The sequence below is a fragment of the Dipodomys spectabilis genome, unplaced genomic scaffold (assembly GCF_019054845.1).
Source record: "Dipodomys spectabilis isolate Male_0828 unplaced genomic scaffold, ASM1905484v1 ptg000188l, whole genome shotgun sequence".
NCBI lineage: Eukaryota > Metazoa > Chordata > Mammalia > Rodentia > Heteromyidae > Dipodomys > Dipodomys spectabilis.
In genome coordinates this window covers 4,454,624-4,480,868 of record NW_024870865.1, presented here as the reverse complement: position 1 = coordinate 4,480,868, position 26,245 = coordinate 4,454,624, and the positions used below count along the sequence as shown (strand labels likewise).

Genomic DNA, 26,245 nt, shown 5'->3' with positions numbered 1-26,245 from the left:
TCAGCCCTTAGCAGAAAATCACATGGAAGGTGACGGTCATGATGGTCGACCAACAGTAAGCAAGAAACTCGTGCTCTCAATCTTCAACCCTGAAGGAACTGTATGCTGCCAAACATCCTGACTAAGGTTGGATTGAAGTCATTCCCTACATGGTATCCCAGTAGGAACATAAATCAGAATCCTGCTAAGCTATGGCCATGCTCTTAGTCATATAATAGGCATGTATTATGTCAAGCTATCAAATTTGTGGTACACAGGTTTCATGGGAAGAAAAAATTTAGCACCTTCTTACATCAAAGCTATTGCTGCACAAACCACTAATTACAGTGAATTTTTGCCTTCCACAGAGCCCAATCCAATTCCCTGTGCGCATCGTTGCCCATCACATAAGGAGCCAATATGCCTGTAGAAACATTTACTACATTAATAAGTGAGTTTTTATGTTACTGTAACCCCTCATTGTTATTATAAAGGTACATTACCTTTATAATAACAATGAAATATTCTTTTAAAAAAGAAGTGAATTTGTTTGTTCTTTGTTTCTTTGTGGTACTGGGGTGGAGCTAAAAGGTTGGAATTTGTTAGGCCAGCTCAGTACCTCTTGAACTATGCCTCCAGGTCTTTTTTATTGCATTCTTTTTCTAATAGGGTCTTGCTTTCTGTGAAGACCAGCCTTGACTATGATCTTCCAGTCCTCTTATTTACACTTCTGATGTAAACCACAGGTAACAACTATACTCATTATTGGTTGACATGGGAGCTCGGAATTTTTTTTTTCTCCAAGTCTGGCCTTGAATCTCAATCCATCTGATTTCAACTTCCTCACTAGCTAGGATTACTGGTATGAGCCACAATGTCCAGATTGGGATGATAAATCTTTTTTCTCTTTGTTTAAGTTCTTTTCTTTCTTAGTCTTATTATTAAGTAGTTATATAAAGGGGTTACAACTCCAGAGTCAGGTTACGACTACACTGCTTCTTGGACAATGTCACTCCCTCCTCATTCTCCCACATTTTCCCTCTCCTGGGACAGTAAACCATAAGACAATCATCATCATCATCATCATCTTTATTTTATGTTTTGTTTTCTTCAAACAGGGTTTTACTGTATAGCCCAGGATGGCCTTGAAATCACAGTCCTACAGGATACACTCCTGACTGCTAGCATTACAGACATGCACACTTACTATTCTGGTTATTAACTGAATTGAATGATCCTCAAGAGATGAGAAACTCCCATCTCTAAATACATTTGTGACAATGTTCCCAGAGAGAAGTAACTGAGAGAGTAAGACCTATACTCAATGTGTGAGGCATTATCCCTTGGACTGGTGACCTAGGTAGAAGAAAAGAGAAAAAAGAGAAAGCCAGTGGGAGCAGACTCTCTCTCTCTCTCTTGGCTTCTTGATTGTAAGCAGCTTTATAAGATACACTCTACCATGGTGAACCCAAATCAATGCTTCCTCCCTTAAGTCGTTCTTCAAGTATTTAATACAGGAATGAAAAGTGTGACAAACACAGTATTGGCACCCAGAGACAATGGTTACACAAAATTTTCCAGCTTCATCACTTCCCTGCATCAGGACCACAAGGCAACAAGGTCCCATCTTGCAGATGGACCATGCAAACACTACTGTGGCTGCCCCAGCATGCAAGATCAAGGTTCCTGTCCTTTCCCTGTAAACAGAGAACCACACAGGAGATACAAGCACTAGGTGCTCTGTGACCACCTGCAGGACACAGAGGCTCACTTGAGAAAGCAGGCTGCACCTGACTCCCTAAGGGATGTACCTTCATAGCCTTCTAGACTTCATAGCCTTCTGTGGAAGCCTTGGCCCTGAAAACTTGACTCTTGGTAGTGAGATCTACTGCAGGAATTCTGATTCATGGCTTGAATTAGACAAAGTTTTAAGCTCATTAGAATTCATCCTGATCTTCCTTTCTTTCCCTTTTTGACTCTTCCTTGGTGTCTTTTTCTTACAAAGCCCCATGTGATCCTGCTGTCTAAGGGTAACCAGATCAAGGAGAAAATTTTTTACAAATCTGTCTCTCAGGTCAGCTGGAGCCAAAGTGAATTGGGCTTTGGAGTCTGACCTTGATGGTGGGAATAATGATGACCCCCACTCCCATGGGTTGTATCCACAGTAGAGCTCCATCCTCAAGAATAGGGATTCTCTTCATTGGCATTATGATCACTTCTGCATAGATCTAGGGGTTTTCAAGGAAATACTAGTGGCATGTTCTCCATTTTCTTGCATTCTCTCAATGAGAATGGTAGAGTGTTGCCAAATACAACTATGGGTGCTGTTGATACTTGAAGGAAAAAGAAAGTCTGTGTTTCTTGAATGCAAACCCAGAAGAACTTCATTTCTCCCTCTTTAGTCTTTCTTCCCACCGGGACTATGCTGGGATACAGCATCTCCTTTGAAACACAGATCTCAGTAAAGAGCAACGTGGTGGCAGATATCATGCTTAGTTTCTCCTAATTCAGAGTGTTACTACCAAATAGCCTTAGTTTCTAGGTGGGTGGGGGAGTTTCTATGTCTTTTGGGGGATTGTCTGTTACTTGTTTTGTTTGTTGTTTGGCACTCCTGTTTGAACTCAGCCTTGCATTTGCTAGGCAGGTGATTTACCACTGGCCCATGCTTCCAGCTTTTTTGTTTACTTTTTTTCACTTTGTTCTTTTATTTGTAATTCTCAGAACTGAATCTAGGGCCTAACGAAACCTAGGAAAGTGTACTATGTATAAGCTGAATTATTAGATCTTCATATGTCCTTTATGTAACTGACAACAGCATTCATAATGTTCCAGGAGCAGGGGAAAGAGAAAATCTTATCAAAGAAATTTATGCATCCATGAAAACCATCCTCCACGTGGTGCCAGGTCACAGGGACTCCCTGGTCTTCCAGGCGCTTTTTGTACAGCAGGCCATCATCTCAGAGGATGTCCCACTCACAGGTCACGATGAAGGCTTCAGGAGTCTGAGCAAAGATATTGTCATCTGCTAGAAGGGGGAAGTTTTCTATATCAAAAATGTGTTTGGTTTCCAGATAGGCAGCCTCATTAAAAGGTGCAGGAAATTCGGGTTGCTGTTTGTCTTTCTTCCTGAACCTTTCAGGAAGGCTGTCAGAGCTCAGCCACTTCCTGTACTTCTCCCAAACATCCACAGGAATACAAGCACCAGTCAATAGAGCATCTTTCCAAGACAGGTCAATGGCCAGATATTTACACATAATCATCAACATCAAATTTCTGGTGAGCAATGGAATATTTTTGCTCTGCTGAAATTTACAGATAACTGTAAATTTATAAACTGCACACATGGATAAATCAGGATCTGAGCTTGGATCCGGGGAAGATCTGGTCTGCCAATCAAAGTCTGGGTCATGCTGGCCACTATGGTACCTCCACTGCTGTCTCCACAGAACACAACCCGAGAAGGGTCCACCCCATAGAATTTCAGTGACTTCAGGAAGTGGATGGAGGCATTCAGGCAATCACAGAAAGTGATGGGATAATGGTAGTCAGGATACTTGTGGTATCTAGGGAGGAAAGGTACATAGGTGAGTCCAGAGGTCAATGAAAGCCCCTTGAATCCTGTCTTCTACACCCCTCCCCACCACATGCATGAGTCATACCTGATCAAATCCTGAGTTTGTGACCAACAACTAAGGATTCTTATCTCCATTTTTTCTGTGTGGATGTGAACAATCTGTCTATAATTAGAGTAGCCAACAATCTCCAACCAATCCCATGTTCTGCTTCTATAGATGAATAAAGCCCCCACAAGATTTTTCAAATACAATGATATTTGCTTTGGAAGCAGAAAAATAAGAATGTTAGAGGATGAGAAAGACAGCTAAATCTGGTCCTTAGGACACCAATGAGGTGTGAAGAAAGTGGCAGAGAGGCCTGATCTCTACATTTCTAGTTCTTACACCTAGAGATCATGAAACATTCGAGTGACACCATTTAAAGAAGAAAGTGAGAGAAATTCAAGCTTTCTTGTTATTCTCTGCATCATCGGCTGAAACCATCGAACCACAGTGTCCACAAAACTAGGTAGAATATAGCAGTATGATTCAATTAAGGTAAAGAGATCAAGGCAAAGTTATGTTTAGCAGAGAATCTGAGGAGAGGACAGAAGAGAGGAGAGGAGAGAAGTAGAAGGAGCAGAGGCGAGGAAAAGGGAAGAAAGAGAGGAAAAGGGAGAGTTGAAGAAAATCTTGTATTTAAGCCACACTCAGTGGCTGCTCAAAGTAGCCCTCTGGTCTCCTGAATAATGAATGGACCAGAGAAAAGACACATCTCTGCAACTATCTGGCATGATATTACTCGAGAAATTCCATATAACAAACAAATGTAGTTATTTCTGCATACCTTTTTGTGCACTCTTTCCACGGGATCTTCATTGTCTCTAAGACTTTTGGAGATTTAAGTTTCAATGATGGAAGATCAGATAGCAAGGCAGCCAAGAAAGTGTAAGTCACAAAATTCTAGATAAATGTTGTTCTCCTCATTCTTCTTACAGAGACAAGAGATGCTACGTAACTTCTTTGACTCACACTGCTATACCATACCCATCTTGCAGGCTACCAGGATGATGAGTTCAGCAGGTCAGGCAGAGTATAATAGAAAGGTTTTCACTTCTCTCTCTTCCTTCTGCAAACTGTATCCTGGTAATATTTTTCCTTTTTTTAATTTAAATTTTAGTTTTATTGTCAAGGTGATGTACATAGGGGTTACAGTTACATAAGTAACTGTAGTGTGTACATTTCTTGTCAAACTTGTTCCCTAATCTCTCATTTTTCCCACTTTTCCTCCCCCCCAACCCGCCCAAGTTGTCCAGATCATTTCCAACATATGATCTAGTGAGTATCACCATTGCATTGGTTCTCCCTTTGTCATTTCTCTCACGATTTTTTTATTGCCCTTCCCTTCCCTAAATCAGATAGACGTATATACAATACCCAGGGTACCAAAATCAAATACAGTGACAACTGGGGATAAACCACAGTGGGGAAAAAATACAAAAAATATATATATATATATATATATATAGAACATTAAAAACAACAACAACAAAGAAAAACATTTTATGTCCCTGTCTTGTAGTTTTCACTCAACTTTTGCTGGTTCATTTGAAAGCTAGAAGGGTGTGTGTGTGTGTGTGTGTGTGTGTGTGTGTGTGTGTGTTGGTACTGAGCTTGAATTCAGGGACTCAGACTCTCATTTGCTTTTTTCATGTATTTGTAGAAGTATGTATACACACATGTGTGTATACATATGATGAGTTGTTGAAGTCAATTGGCCAAAATTTTGTTGAGTTTTGCATTGATGTTCATTAAAGAAATGGGTCTATAGTTCTCTTTCTTTCATGAGTCCCGACCTGGTTTTGGGATGAGGGTTACAATGACTTCATAGAAAGAGTTTGGTAGTGAATTTTCACTTTCAATTTCATTGAAGAGTTGGAGTATTGGTGTGAGTTCTGCTTTGAAGGCCTTATAGAATTCAGGTGTAAATCCATCTGGTCCTGGGCTTTTCTTGGGTGTGAGGTCTATTTTGATACTTGATATGGGTCTGTTAAATTGGTTTAAATCATCTTGGTTTAGTTTGGGCATATCAATATTTGCTAGAAAGTCACCCATTTCTTCCAGATTCTCAAACTTATTAGCATAAAGTTTGAGAAGTATTCCCTTATAATGTTCTGAATCTTGGTTGTCTCTGTGGTGATGTTTCCATTCTCATCTCTGAGTTTATTTATTTGGGTGTGTTCTCTTCTTTTTCTGATAAGATTTGCTAAGGGTCTGTCAATTTTGTTAATTTTTTAGAAGAAGCAACTCTTTATTCTGTTGATTCTTTCTATGTTTTTTTTTTTTTGGAATCTAATTCATTTAATTCTGATTTAATTTTAATTATTTGTTTCCATCTACTGGATTGGGGTTTAGCTTGTTGCTCTTTTTCAAGGAGCTTCAGGTGCCTCGTTAAATTGTTGGCTTCAGATCTCTCCAATTTGTTGATGTAGGAACTCAGAGCTATAAACTTGCCTCTGAGTACTGTATTTGCTGTGTCCCAGAGAAGCTGGTAATTTGTGTGTTTGTTTTTGTAAAATATCATGAACATTTGAATTTCCATTCTAATCTTTTCCATGACGCACTGGTGGTTCAAGAGTGTGTTGTTTAGTCTCCATGTGTTACAGGATGTTCTTTGGTGGGTTTTGGTGTTGAGTTCTAATTTTATTCCCTTGTGGTCTGGGAGAATGCAGAATATATTTCAATATTTCTGAATTTGGACAAATTTGCTTTGTGACCTAGAATATGGTCTATTTTGGAGAATGTTCCATGTGCTGTTGAGAAGAACATGTATTCTGATGCTGTAGGATGAAATATTCGGTAAATGTCTGTTAAGTCCAGTTGATGTATGCAGTTGTTTAGATGTGAGGTTTCTCTGTTGAGTTTGTGCCAGATTGATCTTTTCAACGGAGATAGTGGTGTGTTGAAGTTCCCAAAAATTAATGTCTTTGAATCTATGTGAGATTTTAGGGAAAGTGGTATTTCTTTGATAAATTTGGGTGCCCCATTGTTGGTGAATAGATATTTAGAATTGTAATATCCTGCTGAAGGAGAGATCCCTTAATTAGTATGTAGTGACCTTCCTGATCTCTTCTTGCTAATTTTAATTTGAAGTCTATTTTATCTAATATTAGGATTGCAACTCCGACTTGTTTATGGGGGCCGTTTTCTTGGTAGATTTTATTCCAGCCTTTCACTTTCAGAATATGTTTGTTTTGTGGGCAAGGTATGTCTCTTGAAGGCAGCAGATAGAAGGATCTTGTTTTTTGATCCAACTAGACTATCTATGTCACTTCATTGGAGAGTTAAGTCCATTAAGATTGAGAGTTAGGACTGTGAGGTTTTTGGTAGGTCCTGCCATGTTGTCCACTTTCCTGGGGGCTGTTCTTCTTTGATTCTTGTGGGGATCTTGTGTCTCCCCTGTGTCCATAACCAGTCTCTTGGTGGAGTCTCTGGTTTTCCTATGGTGTTTGGTTTTCCTGGGCCTTGATTGGTTTCTTAAATCAGTTTGTTTAAGCAGACAGAAAGCCCTGCCTTACCAGGGACTTTATGACCCTCCTCCCACAATAGTTCAGTGGGAGGGAAATCTGCTTTGAGTATCACAAAACAGGGAGAAGGCTGTTTCCTCTAATTTGGAGTTGCTGTGATGGGGTTAGGTTGTGGGTAGGGTTGAGGCCTGTCAGCAATCAATAGCTTTTCCCTGAGGGGCTAGCTCCTGAGACACTCACACAGCCCACCCTAGAGCCATTCTCAGGATTTACATTCACTAGGTTTCAATTGTTTTGTTTTGTTTTGTTTTGTTTACTCTCTGGCTGCTGGGTCTTCTGCCTAAGCAGCAGTGGGGAGGAATAGCCTCTGGCTGTTTACCAGGTGAAGAAAGATTCCTCTGTGGGCAAAGCTTCTTCTGCCTGTGTAGGGCAACTTTCCTCTGGGTATAGCTGAACCCCTCAGGTCAGGTTCCTTTGACCTGTTGAATAGCTCCTACTGTCTTCTTCCAAGGCCTGAGTAATGCACTAGCTGCTCTGGACCAATCTTTGTCAGTATCAAAGTTCTTCTCTGGTGGTTGAGGAGGGGCTATCTTCCCACCACTGTTCTGTGAGAAGGCGTGAGGATGGCTTGGGGATATTCATGCCTTACCCTTGGTTTCCGAGCCATCCACAGTCTATGACTGTCTGTGGCCAGCTGGATAAAGATTTCTGCTCCTTATCAGTTCTTGTTGGCAGTAAGTAGAATCCACTCACACACCGGCTCTGGTACCTTTGTTCCAGGCTCTTTCTGTTGATATGGTGGCCACAGCAGCAGCAGCCACTGCTGCCACCGCAGACACTAGTGAGTGCTCCAATTTGTCTCCTTAACCAAGCTGCCTAGATTTTTCTTCTCTGGCCAAACTCTCTGTACTATGATCATACACTTGGTGTGACTCTCTAGCCTTGGACTTTTCACTGGAACACTAAAACTAGTTTCTATGTGACAGCTTGTTTAGTCTTCAGCTTCTCCTCTGCCATCTCCTTCCGGACTCCTCTCCTGGTAATGTTTTGTGATGTCTTGGTAGAAGAACTGGAATTATACATATCATGGCCCTCTGCCCCTTTATTCACTCAAAGTCCCATTTGTTTCCCATAGACCAGACTTGGAGTTTCAGCTTTACTCTCCATCAATACCTGCCTGGCTTAAACTTGGTAGGTATATAGGTAAATATTTTAACTGCAATGAGTATGAGGAATCATCACTTCAACAACAAACCAGACCCGGATGAGAATTTTCATGATCAATACTGCTATCCTACCATCTCCAACCCTGCCTGTACTAAGAATGTGGTTTATTAACTAAATTCCATTGTACCTCAATCACTTTTATACTTTGCACATAGATGTCCTCAAAAGACATATTTATTTAATCTTGGTTCCCAGATGATGGGTCCTATGTTTAAGATATGATTCCATATTGCAAGATGTGACTTAATCAAACAATTCCCCACTGATGGGTTCATAATCTCTTGTCATCATTGGGTGGTGATTGGAGGCAGGTCTTAAAGGAAGATAATCTACTTTGAAGGGAATTTTTCCCCTGGTTTCCTCTCAATTGCACTCTCTCTCTCTCTCTTTTATTTTTTCTCCTCTGGTTAAACCATTTGTCTCAGATCTTGTCACCTTATTTGGTCTTACCCCAACTCACAGCAATGAAGCAGAGTGGTCATGGACTATATCTCTGAACTAGGAGACAAAATAAATTCCTCCTCTCAGGATTTTTTTCCTAAAGTATTTTTCACAGTGAAGAAAAAGTGTAACAAACAGAGACAATTAGTACCAGGAAAGTGAAGGGGGAGGGGGGACCAAGTAAAGCAAAGCATTATTCTGCCTGCTCAAACAAACTGACTTAAGAAACCAATCAAGCCACAGGAAATCCAAACACCATAAGCAGACCAGAGACTCCACCAAGAGACTGGTTATGGATACAAGGGAGATACAGGATCTTCCCATCCACCCCCCCCAAAAAAAAAATCAAATAACTCTTTTTTGTACCTTTAAAAATTTTTTTAATTGAGGGGGGACCAAGATGGCGACGGGGCAGTAGGGAAACGCCACAGCTCTCTCCAACCAAAAAGAGAGTTCGAGTTCCAACCTTTAATCTCCCCAAGAGACCGACAACAACAAAAAGACGAACACTCAGAGAAAAACCAGAGGTGGAAAATAACAAAAAAAGAAAGAGAGGAAAAGAAGAATTTCAGAACAGAGAAGAGCGAAGACCCCTCCCCCAACCTTTACTGGCCGCGCGGCAGTGCGCCAAGCCGCCGGCCAGCCGGCCCAGCGGGGGCTGCCGGAGCCACAGAGACACAGGGGGCTGCTTGCAGATCACCAGGTACCGGATTGCAGAACAGTGGATCGCCAGGAACAGAGAAACCTACCAGCCGGGAGTCTCCAGGAGGATCCCACCCCACCCATCACTCTCCACCGGAGCGGAGAGGCTCCATCCCGCCAAAGCCGCCCGGCACCAGCAGCGCCACAAAGGGACCTGTCCGCAGACCACCCGCCCAATCGCAATCGCAACGACCCGGCGGGGGGCCGCCCAACCCAGCCCGCAACCACCCCAACTGAACTCGGACTGCAACAACAACTGACGGACTGCAACAACAACTGACGACCTACAGGGTGAGTACCCATCAGGGGACAGGGAATCCATCAAGGGAGACCAGAGCTGGAGGGAATCCCCAGACCCTGACCTAGACTCCCTACCCCAACACCCGGACCACAGGACCCACTAAAACTGGGAACTGTTCGAGAGCTCCACCAGCCGGTGGAGCACACTCTGCTGGCCAGGCCAGAGCAAGAGCGCCCCTGGAAGGGAGCTTAAATGCTCAAGCCAGGAACAGTGCCCCTGGGTCAAGACTACCAACAGTAGAAGAAATTTGAACTGTGTCCTCCAGGCTGCATAACCAAGGTGGTATACACATTAGCACAGGCCTAACGAGCGCGCTCCAGGCTGGGGCCGGAACCAGGCCAGGGGACCGGTGCCTGAACAAAGCAAAAAGGGTCAGAAGTGGGGCTGTGGCTCAAATGGTAGGGTGCCAGCCCTGAGCTGAAGAGCTGAGGGACAGCACCCAAACCTAGAGTTCAAGCCCACAACCAGCCCAAAACAAACAAACAAAAACACATCAGGAGCCCATAGCAGACTCCAGTATTTGGGAGAGTGCATCCAGAGCAACTGATCTTCCCAAGAGCACCCGCAGGAGCAAACACAAGCAGTCTAGGCTGCTCAACCCTTCCAAAGGCGGGAATTGCTACAGCAGAGAGCTGAGAATCCTAAGTGAATAGCAGCTGGAAATAGGCTCCCAACAGAATCCAGATCAGGCACAGACTCTCTCTACCAATACAGAATCAGCAACCAAGCAAAGACAGACACACCAAAACAAGATTGAAGAGCAGTCTCCTGAACCCCCATGCGAAAATCACAGAGAAAAATCACAAGGTTTACCACCACCCAGGACAGCAAGCTCACCTCAAAAGCCAGCAGCCACGCAGGGGAGAGCCCCAGTGGGAGCAAAGCAGGAATGGAAGACAAAAACTACATCCAAGGGTTGCTGGAGGCAATGACTCAAGAAATAAAGCGAGAAATGGATCAGAAATTGAAAGAGCACAAGGATGAACTATCAAAAGATATACAGGATATCAAACAAAAATTGGATGCAAAAATAGAAGCTGCACAAATCTCAGTAAGAAGTGAGATAAACGCCAAATTAGAGGTAATGCATACTGATCTCACCTCATTGAGAGGTGAGATCAGTACTCTGAGAACCAACATTGAATCCATAAAGGGATCCATTTCCACCATGCAAACCACAATAGAAGCCACGGTCAACAGAGTGAATGAAATGGAAGGTAGAGTGTCAGATACAGAAGACAGAATATACCAACTGGACCAAAAAGTGACAGATATGGAAAAATCACTCAAATTAAACCAAAGGGAAATTCAAGAGCAAGCAGATAATGCTAAAAAATTTAACCTTCGCATAATCGGAGTGGACGAAGGTGAGGAATTCCAGAGCAAGGGAATGCAACACCTATTTAACAAGATAGTCAATGAAAATTTTCCCCACCTCAAAAACGACCATCTTAACTACATCACAAAAGCTTATCGAACACCCAACAAGCAAGATCCCAGGAGAAACACTTCTAGGCACATAATAGTAACAATGATGGATCTGAATAATAAGGAAACAATCCCGCATGCAGCAAAAATGAAGAAGGAGCTATACTACAACGGGAAAAAAATTAGAATCACTGCAGATCTCTCCACACAAACAATGAATGCAAGAAAAACCTGGGAAAGCACCATACGAGCCCTGAGAGCCAATAACTGCCAACCCAGACTGATATACCCGGCAAAGCTAGCATTCACATTCGATGGAGAACTGAAAACTTTTAATAGCAAAGAAAAACTAAATGAATGCATAAACATTAAGCCAGCATTACAAAGAATTCTAAGAGGGGGGACACAACCTGAAGAAAGCAACCAGGAACTGGGACCTGCCCCAAACAGGCATTACTCAAAGTCTAACTGAGCAAGCACAGGAGGAAAGGAAAGAAGAAAAACTTAGGAAAACGGAATGGCAGGGACAACAATGCATCTCTCTATACTTTCTCTTAATATAAATGGGCTGAATTCGCCAATTAAAAGAAAACGAACTGAGGACTGGATCAGAAAACAAGACCCATCCATCTGTTGCCTTCAGGAGACCCACCTCTCAGCCAAACATACAAACAAACTCAGAGTGAAGGGGTGGAAAAGGATCTACCAATCAAATACCCCCAGTAAGAAAGCAGGTGTAGCTATCCTGATATCTGACAAAATAAACTTTTCATTAAAATCAGTACAGAAAGACAAGGACGGACACTACATATTAATAAAGGGAACAATCCAAGAGGAGGATATAACCATCATCAACTTATATGCCCCAAATATTGGTGCACCCAGATATGTTAAACAAATGCTCTCAAACTTACAGAATAAAATAGATCCCAATACAATAATACTAGGAGACTTTAACACGCCACTCTCACCAAAGGACAGGTCTACCAACCAGAGGATTGGCAAAGAAGCTACCGAATTAAGTGAGGCCATACTTCAAGCGGAATTAACTGACATCTACCGAGTATTTCACCCTAAAACAACACAGTACACATTCTTCTCAGCAGCTCATGGAACTTTCTCCAAAATAGACCATATCATAGTTCTTGCAAGGAACTTAAGCAAATACAAAGGGATCGACATAATCCCCTGTATCCTATCTGACCACAGTGGAATCAAGCTAGCTCTCAATAACAAAGCATACCGCAGAAATTTCTCTAATACATGGAAATTGAACAGCACACTCCTTAACAATGCCTGGGTAACAGAAGAGATCAGAGAAGAAATAAAGCATTTCCTAGAACTCAATGAAAATGAAAACACCTCACAAAGAAACTTGTGGGACACAGCAAAAGCAGTCCTGAGGGGCAAATTTATTGCCCTCAGTGCCCACATCAAGAGAATGGAGACAGACCAAGTAAATAATCTCATGTTGCAACTAAAACAGCTAGAAAAACAAGAAAAAATGGGACCTAAAGCTACTAGACGAAGCCAGATAACCAAATTGAGAGCAGAGATTAACCAATTAGAAAATCAGAAAACCATAACCAAAATAAACCAAACAAAAAGCTGGTTCTTTGAAAAAATAAACAAAATTGATGGCCCGTTGGCAAGATTAATTAAAAAAAGAAGAGAGGAAACCCATATTAATAGGATTAGGGATGCCACGGGAAACATCACAACACGTACCCAAGATATCCAAACAATTCTAACAGACTACTTTCAAAAGCTATACTCTCTAAAGGAAGAAAATCTGGCGGAAATGGATGCATTTTTAGAGAAATACAAGTTACCCAAACTGAGCAAAGAAGAAGTTAACCAATTAAATAAGCCAATATCCTATAATGAGATACAGGAAGCTATCAAAAGTCTTCCAACAAAAAAAAGCCCAGGACCAGATGGATTCACAGCAGAATTCTATAAGACCTTTAAAGAAGAACTAATACCCATACTCCTCAAGCTCTTCAGAGAAACAGAGAAGGAGGGAGCTATCCCAAACTCATTCTACGAAGCCAATATCACACTCATCCCCAAACCAGGCAAAGACCCAACCAAAAAGGAGAATTACAGGCCAATCTCCTTGATGAACACAGATGCAAAGATCCTTAACAAGATTCTAGCTAACAGAATCCAGAAACACATAAAAAAAATAATACACTATGATCAGGTAGGCTTCATCCCAGAGACACAGGGATGGTTTAACATACGTAAGTCAATAAATGTAATCCAGCATATCAACAGAGCCAAGGTCAAGAATCACATGATTATCGCCACAGATGCAGAAAAGGCCTTTGATAAAATTCAACATTCATTCATGCTAAAAGCTCTGGAGAAAATAGGAATAGAAGGAACATTTCTAAAAACAATAAAAGCCATTTATGACAGACCAATAGCCAATATTATACTTAATGGGGAAAAGCTACAACCAATCCTCCTAAAAACAGGAACAAGGCAAGGATGTCCACTGTCTCCACTCCTCTTCAACATAGTCCTAGAACCCTTAGCCAGGGCAATAAGGCAAGAAAAAGACATTAAAGGGATCCGCATAGGGAAAGAAGAAGTGAAACTATCCCTTTTTGCAGACGACATGATACTATACCTCCACGATCCCAAAAACTCCATCCCCAAACTTTTAGAAATCATAAGTCACTTCGGCAAAATAGCAGGATACAAAATAAACCCACAAAAATCAGTTGCCTTCCTATACACTGATAACGCACAGGAAGAGAGGGAAATAAAGGGAGCAACCCCATTCACAATAACCTCCCAAAAAATAAAATATTTAGGAATTAACCTAACCAAAGATGTAAAAGAACTATTTAATGAGAACTATAAACAGTTAAAGAAAGAAATTGCAGAAGACACTAGGAAATGGAAAGACCTCCCATGCTCCTGGATAGGCCGACTTAATATAGTAAAGATGGTGATACTTCCAAAACTAATATACAAATTCAATGCAATTCCTATTAAAATCCCAATGACGTACATCACTGAAATACAGAAAACAGTCCAAAAATTTATATGGAACAACAAAAGACCTAGAATAGCCAAAACAATTCTAGGGGATAAAGACAATATGGGAGGGCTATCCATGCCGAACTTCAAACTCTACTACAGAGCTATAATCACAAAGACAGCATGGTACTGGCACAAAAACAGACCCGAAGACCAATGGAACAGAATAGAAGATCCAGAAATAAATCCACAGGCCTACAGCCAGCTGATATTCGACAAAGGAGCCAAAGACATACAATGGAAGAAACACAGCCTCTTCAACCGCTGGTGCTGGGAAAACTGGGCAGCCACATGCAGAAAACTAAAAGTGGACCCCAGCCTATCACCATGCACCAACATCAACTCAAAATGGATTAAAGACCTTAACATTAAACCTGAATCTCTGAAACTACTGCAGGACAGAGTAGGAGAGACACTTGAACTAATAGGCACAGGAAGGAACTTCCTGAACAGAGTCCCAGGGTCACAACAAGTTGGAGAGAGACTCGACAAATGGGACTACCTTAAAATAAAAAGCTTCTGCACAGCTAAATCTATCGCAACTAAGCTAGAAAGACAACCAACTAATTGGGAAAAAATATTTACCAGCAATATATCAGACAAGGGGTTAACATCCTGTATATACAGGGAACTCAAGAAACTAATCCCTCCCAAACCTAACAAACCAATTACTAAATGGGCAAGGGAACTAAAGAGGGACTTCTCAAATGAAGAAATAAAAATGGCAAAGAAACACATGAGGAAATGTTCATCATCCCTGGTGGTGAAGGAAATGCAAATAAAGACAACCCTGAGATACCACCTTACCCCAGTCAGAATGTCCCACATCCACAAATCAGCCAACGACAAATGCTGGAGGGGATGTGGAGAAAGAGGAACCCTATTACACTGCTGGTGGGAATGTACACTTATACAACCACTTTGGAAAGCAGTCTGGAGGGTCCTTAGAAAGCTAAAGATTGACCTCCCTTACGACCCAGTCATACCACTTCTAGGCATCTACCCTGAACAACAGGAACCAATATACAAGGACACGTGCACCTCCATGTTTATTGCAGCACTGTTCGCAATAGCTAGGATATGGAAACAACCTAGGTGCCCCACCACAGATGAATGGATCCAAAAATTGTGGTATCTATACACAATGGAATATTATGCAGCCATTAGAAATGACAAAATAATGGCATTTGCAGGGAAATGGATGGAGCTAGAAGGAATCATGTTGAGCGAGGTAAGCCAAGAACGAAGAGACAAACGGTACATGGTCTCCCTCATAAGTGGATGCTAAATCCAAAAGGTTAGGTGATACGACAAAACTAACAGGACTTAAGAAACAAAGAACTCCCGCTCATCTGGTTGAACCACTACTAAATATCCTCATGCTGCTGATCACAAATATGGTATATAACATGTGAACACTGTTATATATTACAGACTGTGGTAGACAATTTGCTCCAGGGAAATTAGAATGAACTTGTGACTTTGAAAATATGTAATCATTTAATCACAATCAAAAAAAAAAAAAGAACCTCGGGGAAGGGAGGGAGGGAGGGGATGGTAGGGGGAAAACAATGGAGGGGGGTAACAATGTTCAAGAGGAAGTGTACTCATAACCTCACTCATGTAACTGTAACCCTCTGTATAGTAGCTTTACAATAAAAAAAAAAAAAAAAAAAAGAAAGTGAAGGGGCTGTGACTAACTCAAAACATGGCTATATGAAGCCTTTGGAACTACTTTGTGGATAGAATTTGGAAAATTTTGGAGATGTGTGTGAGTAAAGACCCAGAACGCTGGAAGTACAAGGAAGAAACAAGAGGCTAGGTGGAGATTTCAAGAGCAGAATGCCAATAAAAATGTAGACATATGACTGTGCTTGTGAGGTCTCAGATGGAAACATGATTCTATTAGAAACTGGACTAAATGTTATTTGTGTTATATCTGGCAAAGAAGTTATCTATATTTGGCCATGCCTTGAGACTTTTGAGTTTGAAATTTTTCGACTAATTCACATGGTGAAAGAAATTTCAGGGGCTGGGAAGGTGGCTCAGTGGTAGAGCGCTTGCCTTGCATGCCTGAGGCCCTGCATGCCTCAGCACCACATAAGCAAAAAGAAAAAAAGCCAGAAGTGGCACTGTGGCTCAAGAGGTAGAGCGCTAGCCTTGAGCTGAAGAGCTGAGGGACAGCACCCAGGCCCAGAGTTCAGGCCCCACGACCAGACCCAAAAAAAAAAGAAGAAGAAAGAAATTTCAGGTAGTTCACCATATAAGCTGTGACACCCTTAACAGGACACCCTGGGTCCTGTTATCCAGATTGATAGTGAAAATGAGGAATAAATTGCAGAGGAGAAAAATCTGAAAAAAATGTGCATTTTGGCTTTAAAAAAGAGAAACTAGTATAGTGAAGATTATGAATAAGTTAAATGTGATTGCTAAAGATAATCAAAGATAATGAAATCAATACGTCTTTTAGGAAGAATAAAACAGGTGCCTTGAGGACATTTCAGGAAGTAGCCAGACCACACAATTTTTAGGCTCTGAGTTATAAAAGTTTATACACATTTGAAACACTTTCACTTGCATAGGGCCTCCTGGGAAATTCGGTCTCAGGTTCATTTCACAGTGGTCCACAATACATGCAATAGGAGGAAAGTGCAACAGTGGCACCCAGGGGCCCAGCTACCTTCATCATCCATGAGGTAATGATTGCAATAGCAAGACTTATGGTTTGATGGAGACTGACATCTAGATATAAGAGGGAAGCTTGGGAATCTAGCCAATGATGGCAGTACTGGAGTCCCTGCAGGCAACTGCTGACATAAACTGATGGATGAAAGTGTGAGCATAAAACCTAACCTCCAAGGAAGATCCAAGCAAGTTGATGATGCAATGAATGAAGAATGTCTGCTCACTAAAGCTGCAAACAGTGATCAGAGCCAGCACAAGAGAGGCTGAGTTGGCTGCAGCATGAAAGACTACAGAGGGTGTATTGTGTAAGACTCTTAGAGACCACATAACATCATCATTTGCCCTGAATGGTAGACATGAATCTACAGGATTTAATGTGTGTGTTTTGGTCTTCCTCTGATCCCATTACCTCTTCTGTGTCTCATTTCTTCCCTTTGGAAATGGAGATGCATACTCAGTACAATTAGTCAATGGACACATTTAATTTCCTCTTCAGTTTTCAGAGAACCACAGCTCATAATTTACCTTGAGTCTCAGAGGAGATATGAGATTAGAACCTGAGAACAATGTTGGAATTATGAAGCCTTTAGAAACTACTCCTGGACAAAGACTAAGTGCCTTCTGTCTTATGAAATGTCTCTATGCTCTTGATGCCCATGGTAGATAGATTGTTATGGTTTGGACATGAAGTATCCCCAAAAGGCTCATGGGTTCAGTGTTTGTTGCACCAGTGGTGAATTCAATCATTGACATGTAATTGGATAACAACTATTCTGACTTCACCAAGGAATGAGTCAATGTGATGGAAGTATGGAAGTAATGTCATGTTCAAGCCAAGCTGGAGGAAATAGGTCAATGGGATGTATGTTTGAAAGGTTTCCTTTTCCCATTCCTGTCTTGGCTTCCTGGCTGCCATGAGTGAACTTTACATGTCTTCCCATTGTCTTGACTGATGTTCTGATTCATCACAGGCGCACAGCAATGGAACAAGCTGACCATGGACTGACCCTCTGAATCCATGAGCTTAAATAAATCTGTTCTCATGCATATTGTTATCTAAGGTATTTGACACCTTGATGAAAATTAAACAGACAGATAGAGTTGAAGATATGCAATGTAGTATTTATGACCTCTCATCTTTGCACTCCATAATAATGGGCATAATTCCAGGCTTTCCTGTTTGGGACAGTGTGATTCCTGTGTCTGTGACAATAATATAGGATGTCTCTTCCAATGTAAACCCACAATATATGGTCTACAATCATTCAGGACTCACCCTTACTTTCTCCATCTCTTATATAAGCTTTCCTGGGCCACTTACACCACTGCCATCAGCACTGAGTTTGTCTCCCTGGCCTGTGTGGTTGTGGTAAGAATCTGCAACACAAGAAAAACCAAGCCAAATGCATAAGGAGGGTCCAGAAATTCCCATCACTGTGCCACAGATGACACAGCCAATGAGGCTCTGGGGTTGACATCCTCACTCAGTAACTATACTTTCCCCCTTTTAAATGACCCTTACCTGTTCTACCTGGGCAAACCCTTACAAAGGCCATTCAGTGTCAAAACTGAAGTCAAGGGCTGGGAAGGTGGCTCAGTGGTGGAGCACTTACCTTGCATGCATGAGGCCCTGAGTTCGACTCCTCAGCACCACATAAGCAAAAAGAAAAAAGCCGGAAGTGGCATTGTGGCTCAAGTGGTAGAGCGCTAGCCTTGAGCTGAAGAGCTGAGGGACAGCACCCAGGCCCAGAGTTCAGGCCCCACGACCGGACCCAAAAAAAAAAAAAAAAAAAAAACAAGCCAGGCGCTGGTGGCTCACGCCTGTAATCCTAGCTACTCAGGGTGCTGAGATCTGAGGATCACGGTTCAAAGCCAGCCCGGGCAGGAGAGACCGTGAGACTCCTATCTCCAATAAACCACCAGAAAACTGGAAGTGGCGCTGTAGCTCAAGTGGTAGAGCGCTCACCTTGAGCTGAAGGGCTGAGGGACAGCGCCCAGGCCCAGAGTTCAAGCCCCATGACCGACAAAAAAAAAAAAACCTCAAGTCAACATTGGGACTTGCCCTCTACAAATTCATAACTGAAGTCTAGGCACAATAAGAGCTCTGGGCAAAGCCAATACGAAGGAATTTGTATTGAATTCCCAGGAACACTAATAATTTTATATATTTATACTGATTAAAACATGAACGATGTACAATGGGACATTTTAATGAGTAGTGACTTCATCTGAAGTTCTAGGTGGGAGAGCCTTTCATGTTAGTGGCACAGTGCACCTTGACATACTGCTGAGCACAGAGCCTGCGACATATACCTCCTACTGAGTCTGGCCCTGTCTTTATTGACCCCACTGAGGCAATAGGAAGTCTTTGGACATCCACAACCTGGACTGCCCCTACCAACTGAGTCACAAACTGGGTGGAGATTGGGCACAAGGGTTTTCTAAATCACACCAGGTAATTCCACTATTGAAAATGAATTGATGAGGGTACTTACTGGAGTTGGAAGACTAAGACAGGGCAGGAATGGGGCAAATTAGGCATCTACCTCAGCCCCAAGGCATATTAGTAAGGTGATAATAATAAGATGCTCTGTCTTCCAAACAAATAGCATTTAACATCCTGTTGACAAATCAAAATCAATACCAAAGCATGCCATAATTAGCATACTGATATACATTTAAAAACAAAAACAATAGGACAGACACTGGGGAATTCAGCAATAAACAACAGACGTCATCCCTGCTCTCTGATTCCCCCACTCTTAGTGAAGGAAGGGAAACAGTATGCAGGAAACACACTGTGGCACACTTAGATGATCTCAGATTAGATTAAGTACCACAGCACATGTAACCAGGAAGACAGATGTCAGGGAAAGAGACTAAGGAGCAGGATCTGACCTCAGCGGGACAGTGATAGTTCTGTAGGTAAGATATTGGAAGAAGCCACTACTGGAAGGACCATTAGAGATATGAAGGTAGAGTGAGGGCTCATCAGTCATGCCTTGTCAGGGATGAGAACATCATCTGATGCTTAGAAATCAACCAGGGCAGAAGTCAAGGGTAGCAGTCCTGTGCATCAGCAGTGCACAAAGGTGGAGGGCTTGCAGCCCAGCAAGCTCAAGATGATGCAAGTGACCTTGCATCAAGATGATGCAGAGACACAACAGAGGTCCACAGGAAGGACTGCAGTGACAAGAGTTCCTGAGGCTTGGTAAAAGTGCCACTTTCAAAAAACAGGGGTCCAGAAAACACAGACTAGCACCATGGTTGTCCAGCACAGATGAAGGAAACTGATGCACTTGGTATTCCTATGACTTTCCGAGCAGGACTGAGGCTGCGAGTGGGAAGGAGAAGAACAGTCACAGCCAGGACCTGGGCAGCCCCACTGCCACATCCCTGCCTCACATGGACTAGGATACCATTGCTTAGAGAACATTTCCAGACAGCCTACAACTAACTCTGTGGATGGTCCTGACCCTCCGCCTCTATCTGACCTCCTACACCAAACTCCAATGCTACTTCACTTCACCCCTTCCCCAAGTCCTCAACACAGTTTGGCAAGGCTGAAGGATTAGTGAGGGCCTTCTTTTCCTAACTCACACCAGAGGAAAGGTCCTTACCCAGGCTGCCCAGCACTGAGCCTCCTCCATGATAGAAGATGATTCCTCTCCGAAGACTGGGTGATGCTGTCTTGGGCTGGAATAACCACACAGGGATTGTCCCAAATCGCAGGTTGGTCACCATCACTTTAGGGTCCTTCTTTATGGGTAGTAGGTGTTCCATCAACTAGATGAACTGGAACATGGAGCAAATTCGAAGCTTCTCCAGTATATTCCCCTGTTGGAAATAAGATTCCTAATGGAAAATTCACCTGGATTTGCTCTCAGAAACAGCAACTCACTTGCCTATTGGCTAAGGGACAATGCAACCACAAGGCTCACTGTGATGATAGGACTATAAGAAAAATACACATCTAGGGGCTGGGAAGGTGGCTCAGTGGTAGAGCGCTTGCCTTGCATGCATGAGGCCCTGGGTTCGATTCCTCAGCACCACATAAGCAAAAAGAAAAAAGCCAGAAGTGGCACTGTGGCTCAAGTGATACAGCACTAGCCTTGAGCTGAAGAGCTAAGGAACAGCGCCCAGGCCCAGAGTTCAGGCCCCACGACTGGACCCCCAAAAAAAAAAAAAAAAAGGAAAAAAAGAAAATCTTGCACTCCAGGAGAAAGCATTGAGTTGCATTCCAGTCAAAGAACTAAAAAGAAAATCGCAAGAAAAGCTATCCAGAGCTAGAAAGTTAGATAAAGGCTCTAATATCAGTAATGAAGATTTCCTTTTGCTGGAGCTTCGACATTGGTTTAAAGAGGGATTTTTTCACTGGGTAAATAACATCTTGGCAGCAAATGTGGTGGAGAAACTAGGTTTAGACAGAAACTATTGCCCAATGATGATGAGCTGAAGTGGGATGCAAACAATGTAGAAGATCATTACTGTGACACATGCCAGTTCAGCAATCAGTTTCCAAGAAAAAACAACCCTGAGAAACTTTTGGAAACAAGATGTGGACAATGTGACAAGTGGGCCAATTGCCTAACACTGTGCTGCTGAGCTTTCGGTTTTGAAGCTCGCTACGTTTGGGATTATACAGATAGCTGACAGGAAGAGATAATCTCTAGGAGAAGTGAAGACCTACTTCAAGAAACTGTTAATGGGATTAATAAGCACAGACAACTATCTTTGTCAGAAAATAGAAGAAAAGAATTTCTCCAGGCTGGGAAGGTGGCTCAGTGGTAGAGCGCTTGCCTTGCATGCATGAGGCCCTGGGTTCAATTCCTCAGCACCACATAAGCAAAAAGAAAAAAAGCCGGAAATGGTGCGGTGGCTCAAGTGGTAGAGTGCTAGCCTTGAGCTGAAGAGCTGAGGGACAGCGCCCAGGCCCAGAGTTCAGGCCCCACGACCGGACCCAAAAAAAAAAAAAAAGAACTTCTCCAGAGGATAATCGTAGAGTTTGTTGAATTTATATCCCCCAAAACCCCTAAGCCTGGGGAGCTGGGTGGAAGAATATCTGAATCAGTGGCTAGGAGAGTGGCCTGAGGAGAAATGGGTCTAGAGAGAAAGGAAACCCTGTTTCATTCCTTCTGAAAATGAGAAGATATCTAAACATTTCCACCTTTGCTACAATATGGTGAAAAATCATTATGTTTGAGTTTCAAATAACAACCAAACCATTTCTGGATGGGAGAATGGTCTGTGGAAAATGGAATCCATATTCAGAAAAGTTGAAACAGACTGGAACATGGTATATTTGGCTCGAAAGGAAGGATTATCTTCTGCTTATATTTCCTGGACGTTTGAGTGTGGTTCAGTTGGCCTAAAAGTAGATAGCATTTCCATCAGAGCAAGTAGTCAAACCTTTGAGACTGGAACAATAAGGTGGAAGTTGTGATCTGATACTACACACATAGCCCTGACAGGCGATAAAAATCTTCAGTTGTATAAAGATTTTTCTGGTGCCACTGAAGTTATTTTGGAAGCAGAGTTTAGCAAAGGAGATGGTGATGCTGCTTGGCAGCATACGCAGCTGTTGAGACAGAGCTTAAATGACCATGAAGAGAATGGTTTGGAGATAATCATAAAGCTCACTGAACTCTGATAACCTGACCATTCTAGAAAAGTGGGCATGGGCTGGGAAGGTGGCTCAGTGGTAGAGCGCTCGCCTTGCATGCCTGAGGCCCTGGGTTCAATTCCTCAGCACCACATAAGCAAAAAGAAAAAAGCCAGAAGTCGTGCTGTGGCTCAAGTGGTAGAGCACTAGCCTTGAGCTGAAGAGCTGAGGGACAGCGCCCAGGCCCAGAGTACAAGCCCCGTGACTGGACCCAAAAAAAAAATTGTGGATAGAAAAGCAGGCAATAATCAAGGATTTATCATGCAAGTTGTCTGGATTTAGTGCATGCTCATTTGGCAATTTACCACCTTGTGCCCACATATTTCTTTTGCTAGCTATCTATCATGTATCCCTCATTAAAATACATCTTTATACTGTGAACCACAATGAATCTTGACTTGAAAACTCCCTTTCAGATATCAATTCAGTGTAAAGTCTCTTGTCCCCATATGAGATTCTAATTCAAATAGTTTTAAAGAAAATGATGGTGTTCATGACTATTCTGTTCATAATTATGGTAAAATCTTGGGCTAATAGTAAATTAATTATTTTCTGGTCAGACACTAATGTCTTTATAAGTCATTGAATTCAATTTTCTTAATATTTTTACATTTTAATAAATGTGCTTAGTGCAGTATCTTATAGTTACATAATGCATGAAAATTTTTATGGTTGTAAATATATAGCTATTAAAGAAATAAAAATTATTTTGCCTTAAAAAAAGGTCTCACCACGAGGGAACATATTCTTTCACCAAATATTAACTCTAGGACATTGTCATCTACTGCTTTTACCAAATTGATACCACAGATACTCTTAATCCATTTCATAGATGAACCTGAGACAGAGAAATTAAGCAAATAGCCCAAAATGGCACCGTTGGTGGGAGACACCACAGGACTGCCCAACAGACCTTGAACATTGGCTGCAGCCCCACCTGCACCCTCATACTTGCCCACGACAGATTATCAATGGGAATTGTCTTCTGAAATTGTTTTTGGACCTTGGAAAAGCTCCTGGTAGTTGGCACTTGGTAACTATGTAAAACTAAATAAATATAGGTAGGAAGTTTAAAAGGGTAGAAAAGAAGAAGAAACCGGGAAAGAAGGGACAGAAAGAAAGCAGGAAGAAAACAAAGAAGGAAGGAGAACAGAAAGGAAGGAGAAAGGAATAGAAAAATGGAAGAAAGGGGAAAGAAAGAGAGAGGGAGGAAAACTGGGAGGAAGTAAAGAACTGAAGGAAACATGGGAGGAGAGAGAGAGAAGGAACAACAACATACAACAGGATAGTAATTTCTGTCGGTGTATCTGATAACACAGTAATATAAACAAGGAAGCAGGGGCTATGTAGAGAGTAATATTCATTCATGAGGGCTAACTTACCCATGCCAACAAATAAAGCACCAAACAGTGCAGAAGCTGATGCCAGGTGAGGTTTTCACCTTCAGGAAGTGCTGAGCCACCACCCAGACAAAGACCCCCAGGGAAAAAGTAGACAGTCCTCCTAGCAGAACCAACAACAGCAAAGCCATGGTTCCGAGGCCCTAAGGAGCTACTGCCCTGGGAAAACCAGTTGAGCACCTATCAGAGAGCACCTTGCCTGGTTATATGGACTTCCACAGCCACTCCTGTTTGTGAGCTCTGTGTGACACCATGACTTGACCTGATCTCTTAGATACCAACACAAGTTAGTCAATTGGAGCTGAAGGAACCTGCTCCACAAAAACAAGGGATCAAGAATTCCATCTGGTCCACCAGGAGGAATTTGGAAGGAAGGCTTCCGAAAGATGGGCAAGGATCAGTCTCTGTTCCCTCTAGGGAACAGAGGAAAAGGTATCAGATGAGATATATAAGTCCTTCAGCCTGACAAGTAGAATAAATGAAATCTTCCACAAATGTTTTGTGTCACCTTTGAAGGTGTCACATCAGAAGCTGGATGCCTATAAGGAAATAGTCTATGTGAGTGACTGATTCCCAGAGAAAGTCTGATTTTCATCATCACACAATGAAAGTCAAAGCATATAAAGAATCAAGAAACACTGATCCATGCAAAGTAAAAGTCATAAGCAACAGAAACATTACTTTGTAGAAACCCAGTACCATACTTCATACAGACTTTATACCAGACAAGTAATGCCTGTAATCTCGGGCTTAAGCCTAGAGAATTGAGGTTTGAGGCTACCAGGAAAATGTTACTGATACCCGCTCTCAACAAGTAGGCACTAGGTGGGCACAAGTGGCTCAAGCCTGTAATCCTAGCTACCCAGGGCTGAGATCTGCAGATTGTGGCTCAAAGGCCAGCCTGGGCAGGAAAGTTCATGAGACTCTTATCTCCAATTAATGACCAGAAAATCTGAAGTGGAGCTGTGGATCAAGCACTTGCCTAGAGCTGAAGAGCTCAGGGACAGCAACCAGGCCTAGAGTTCAAGCTCTGTGACTGACAAAAAGAAAAAAAGAAAAAGAAAAAGAAAATAAACAAGAAACAAGTAGGCACTGTTTTGTATTACAGCTGTAATCCCAGCTACATAAGAAGCCATAGGAAGGATGATGATGGTCCAAGGCCAGCCCAGAAACAAACATGAGACACTATCCAAAATTATATATTTAAAAGCAAGATGCCATTGGGGTGTGATGTAGGTAGTAGAGTACATGATTAGCAACATGGCTTTGAATTCAAACCACAGTTTCACCAAAGAAAGAAATGCATAAAAGTAAAAGCAAACAAAAAACAAAATCCCATTATGTAAATATGCTTTCAAAAGTTAAAAGAAATCATGCATAAAGAAGCCAGGCACAAGTTATGTGCTGGTGGCTCAAGCATGTAATCCTAGCTACTCAGGAAGCTGAGATCTGAAGATCACAGTTTGAAGCCAGCCTGCACAGAAAACTTCTGTGGTAAATATCTGCAAGACAAGAAAAGACTCAGAATGGTCCATAAGGAGGGTCCATAGCTTCCCACTAGAGGCTCTGGGATTGACATCTTCACTCAGTAACTATGCCTGCCTTCTCTTAAATGACCCTTACCAGCTCTACCTGGACAATCCCTTACACAATCTATCCAGTGTCAAAACTCAAGTCAACATTGGGACTTGCCTTCTACAAATTCATAAACTTACAGTGGAGAAAACTGAGGTCCAGTCACAATAAGAGCTCTAAAATGGGCAAAGCCAACACTAAGGAATTTGGACTCAATTCCCAGGAACATTAAAAATTTCATGTATTTATACTGATTAAAACATGAACGAGGGAATGTGGCTTAGTGGTAGAGTGCTTTCCTGGCATGCAAGAAGCCCTAGGTTCAATTCCTCAGTACCACCTACACAAAAAAGCCGGAAGTGACACTGTGGCTCAAGTCGTGGAGTGCTAGCCTTGAGTAAAAAGAAGCTCAGGGCCACTGGCCAGGCTCTGAGTTCAAGCCCCAGACCACAAAGTAATGAACGATGTGCAATGGGACATTTTTTTTTTCTTGTTTCTTTTTCTTGGAGTTCATTTCTTTTTTTTTTAATTTAATTTTATTTTTTTGTGAACATACTGTACAGAGGGGTTACAATTACATGGGCAGGATAATGCGTACATTTCTTATCAAGCATTGCAGCCTCCTCCTTTGTTTACCCTTCACATCCCTTCCCAGCCTCCCCCACCACCCCCCCACCCAATCCTTCCCCCCCACACACACCAACGTTTTA

General features: G+C 42.2%; 2 pseudogenes; one reads left to right on the top strand and one right to left on the bottom strand.

The window, feature by feature from the left end:
- Nucleotides 1–2,765: 2,765 nt before the first annotated feature.
- LOC122121467 lies at nt 2,766–24,091 on the bottom strand (annotated as a pseudogene).
- Nucleotides 21,109–22,564, top strand: LOC122121406 (annotated as a pseudogene).
- Nucleotides 24,092–26,245: the final 2,154 nt, after the last annotated feature.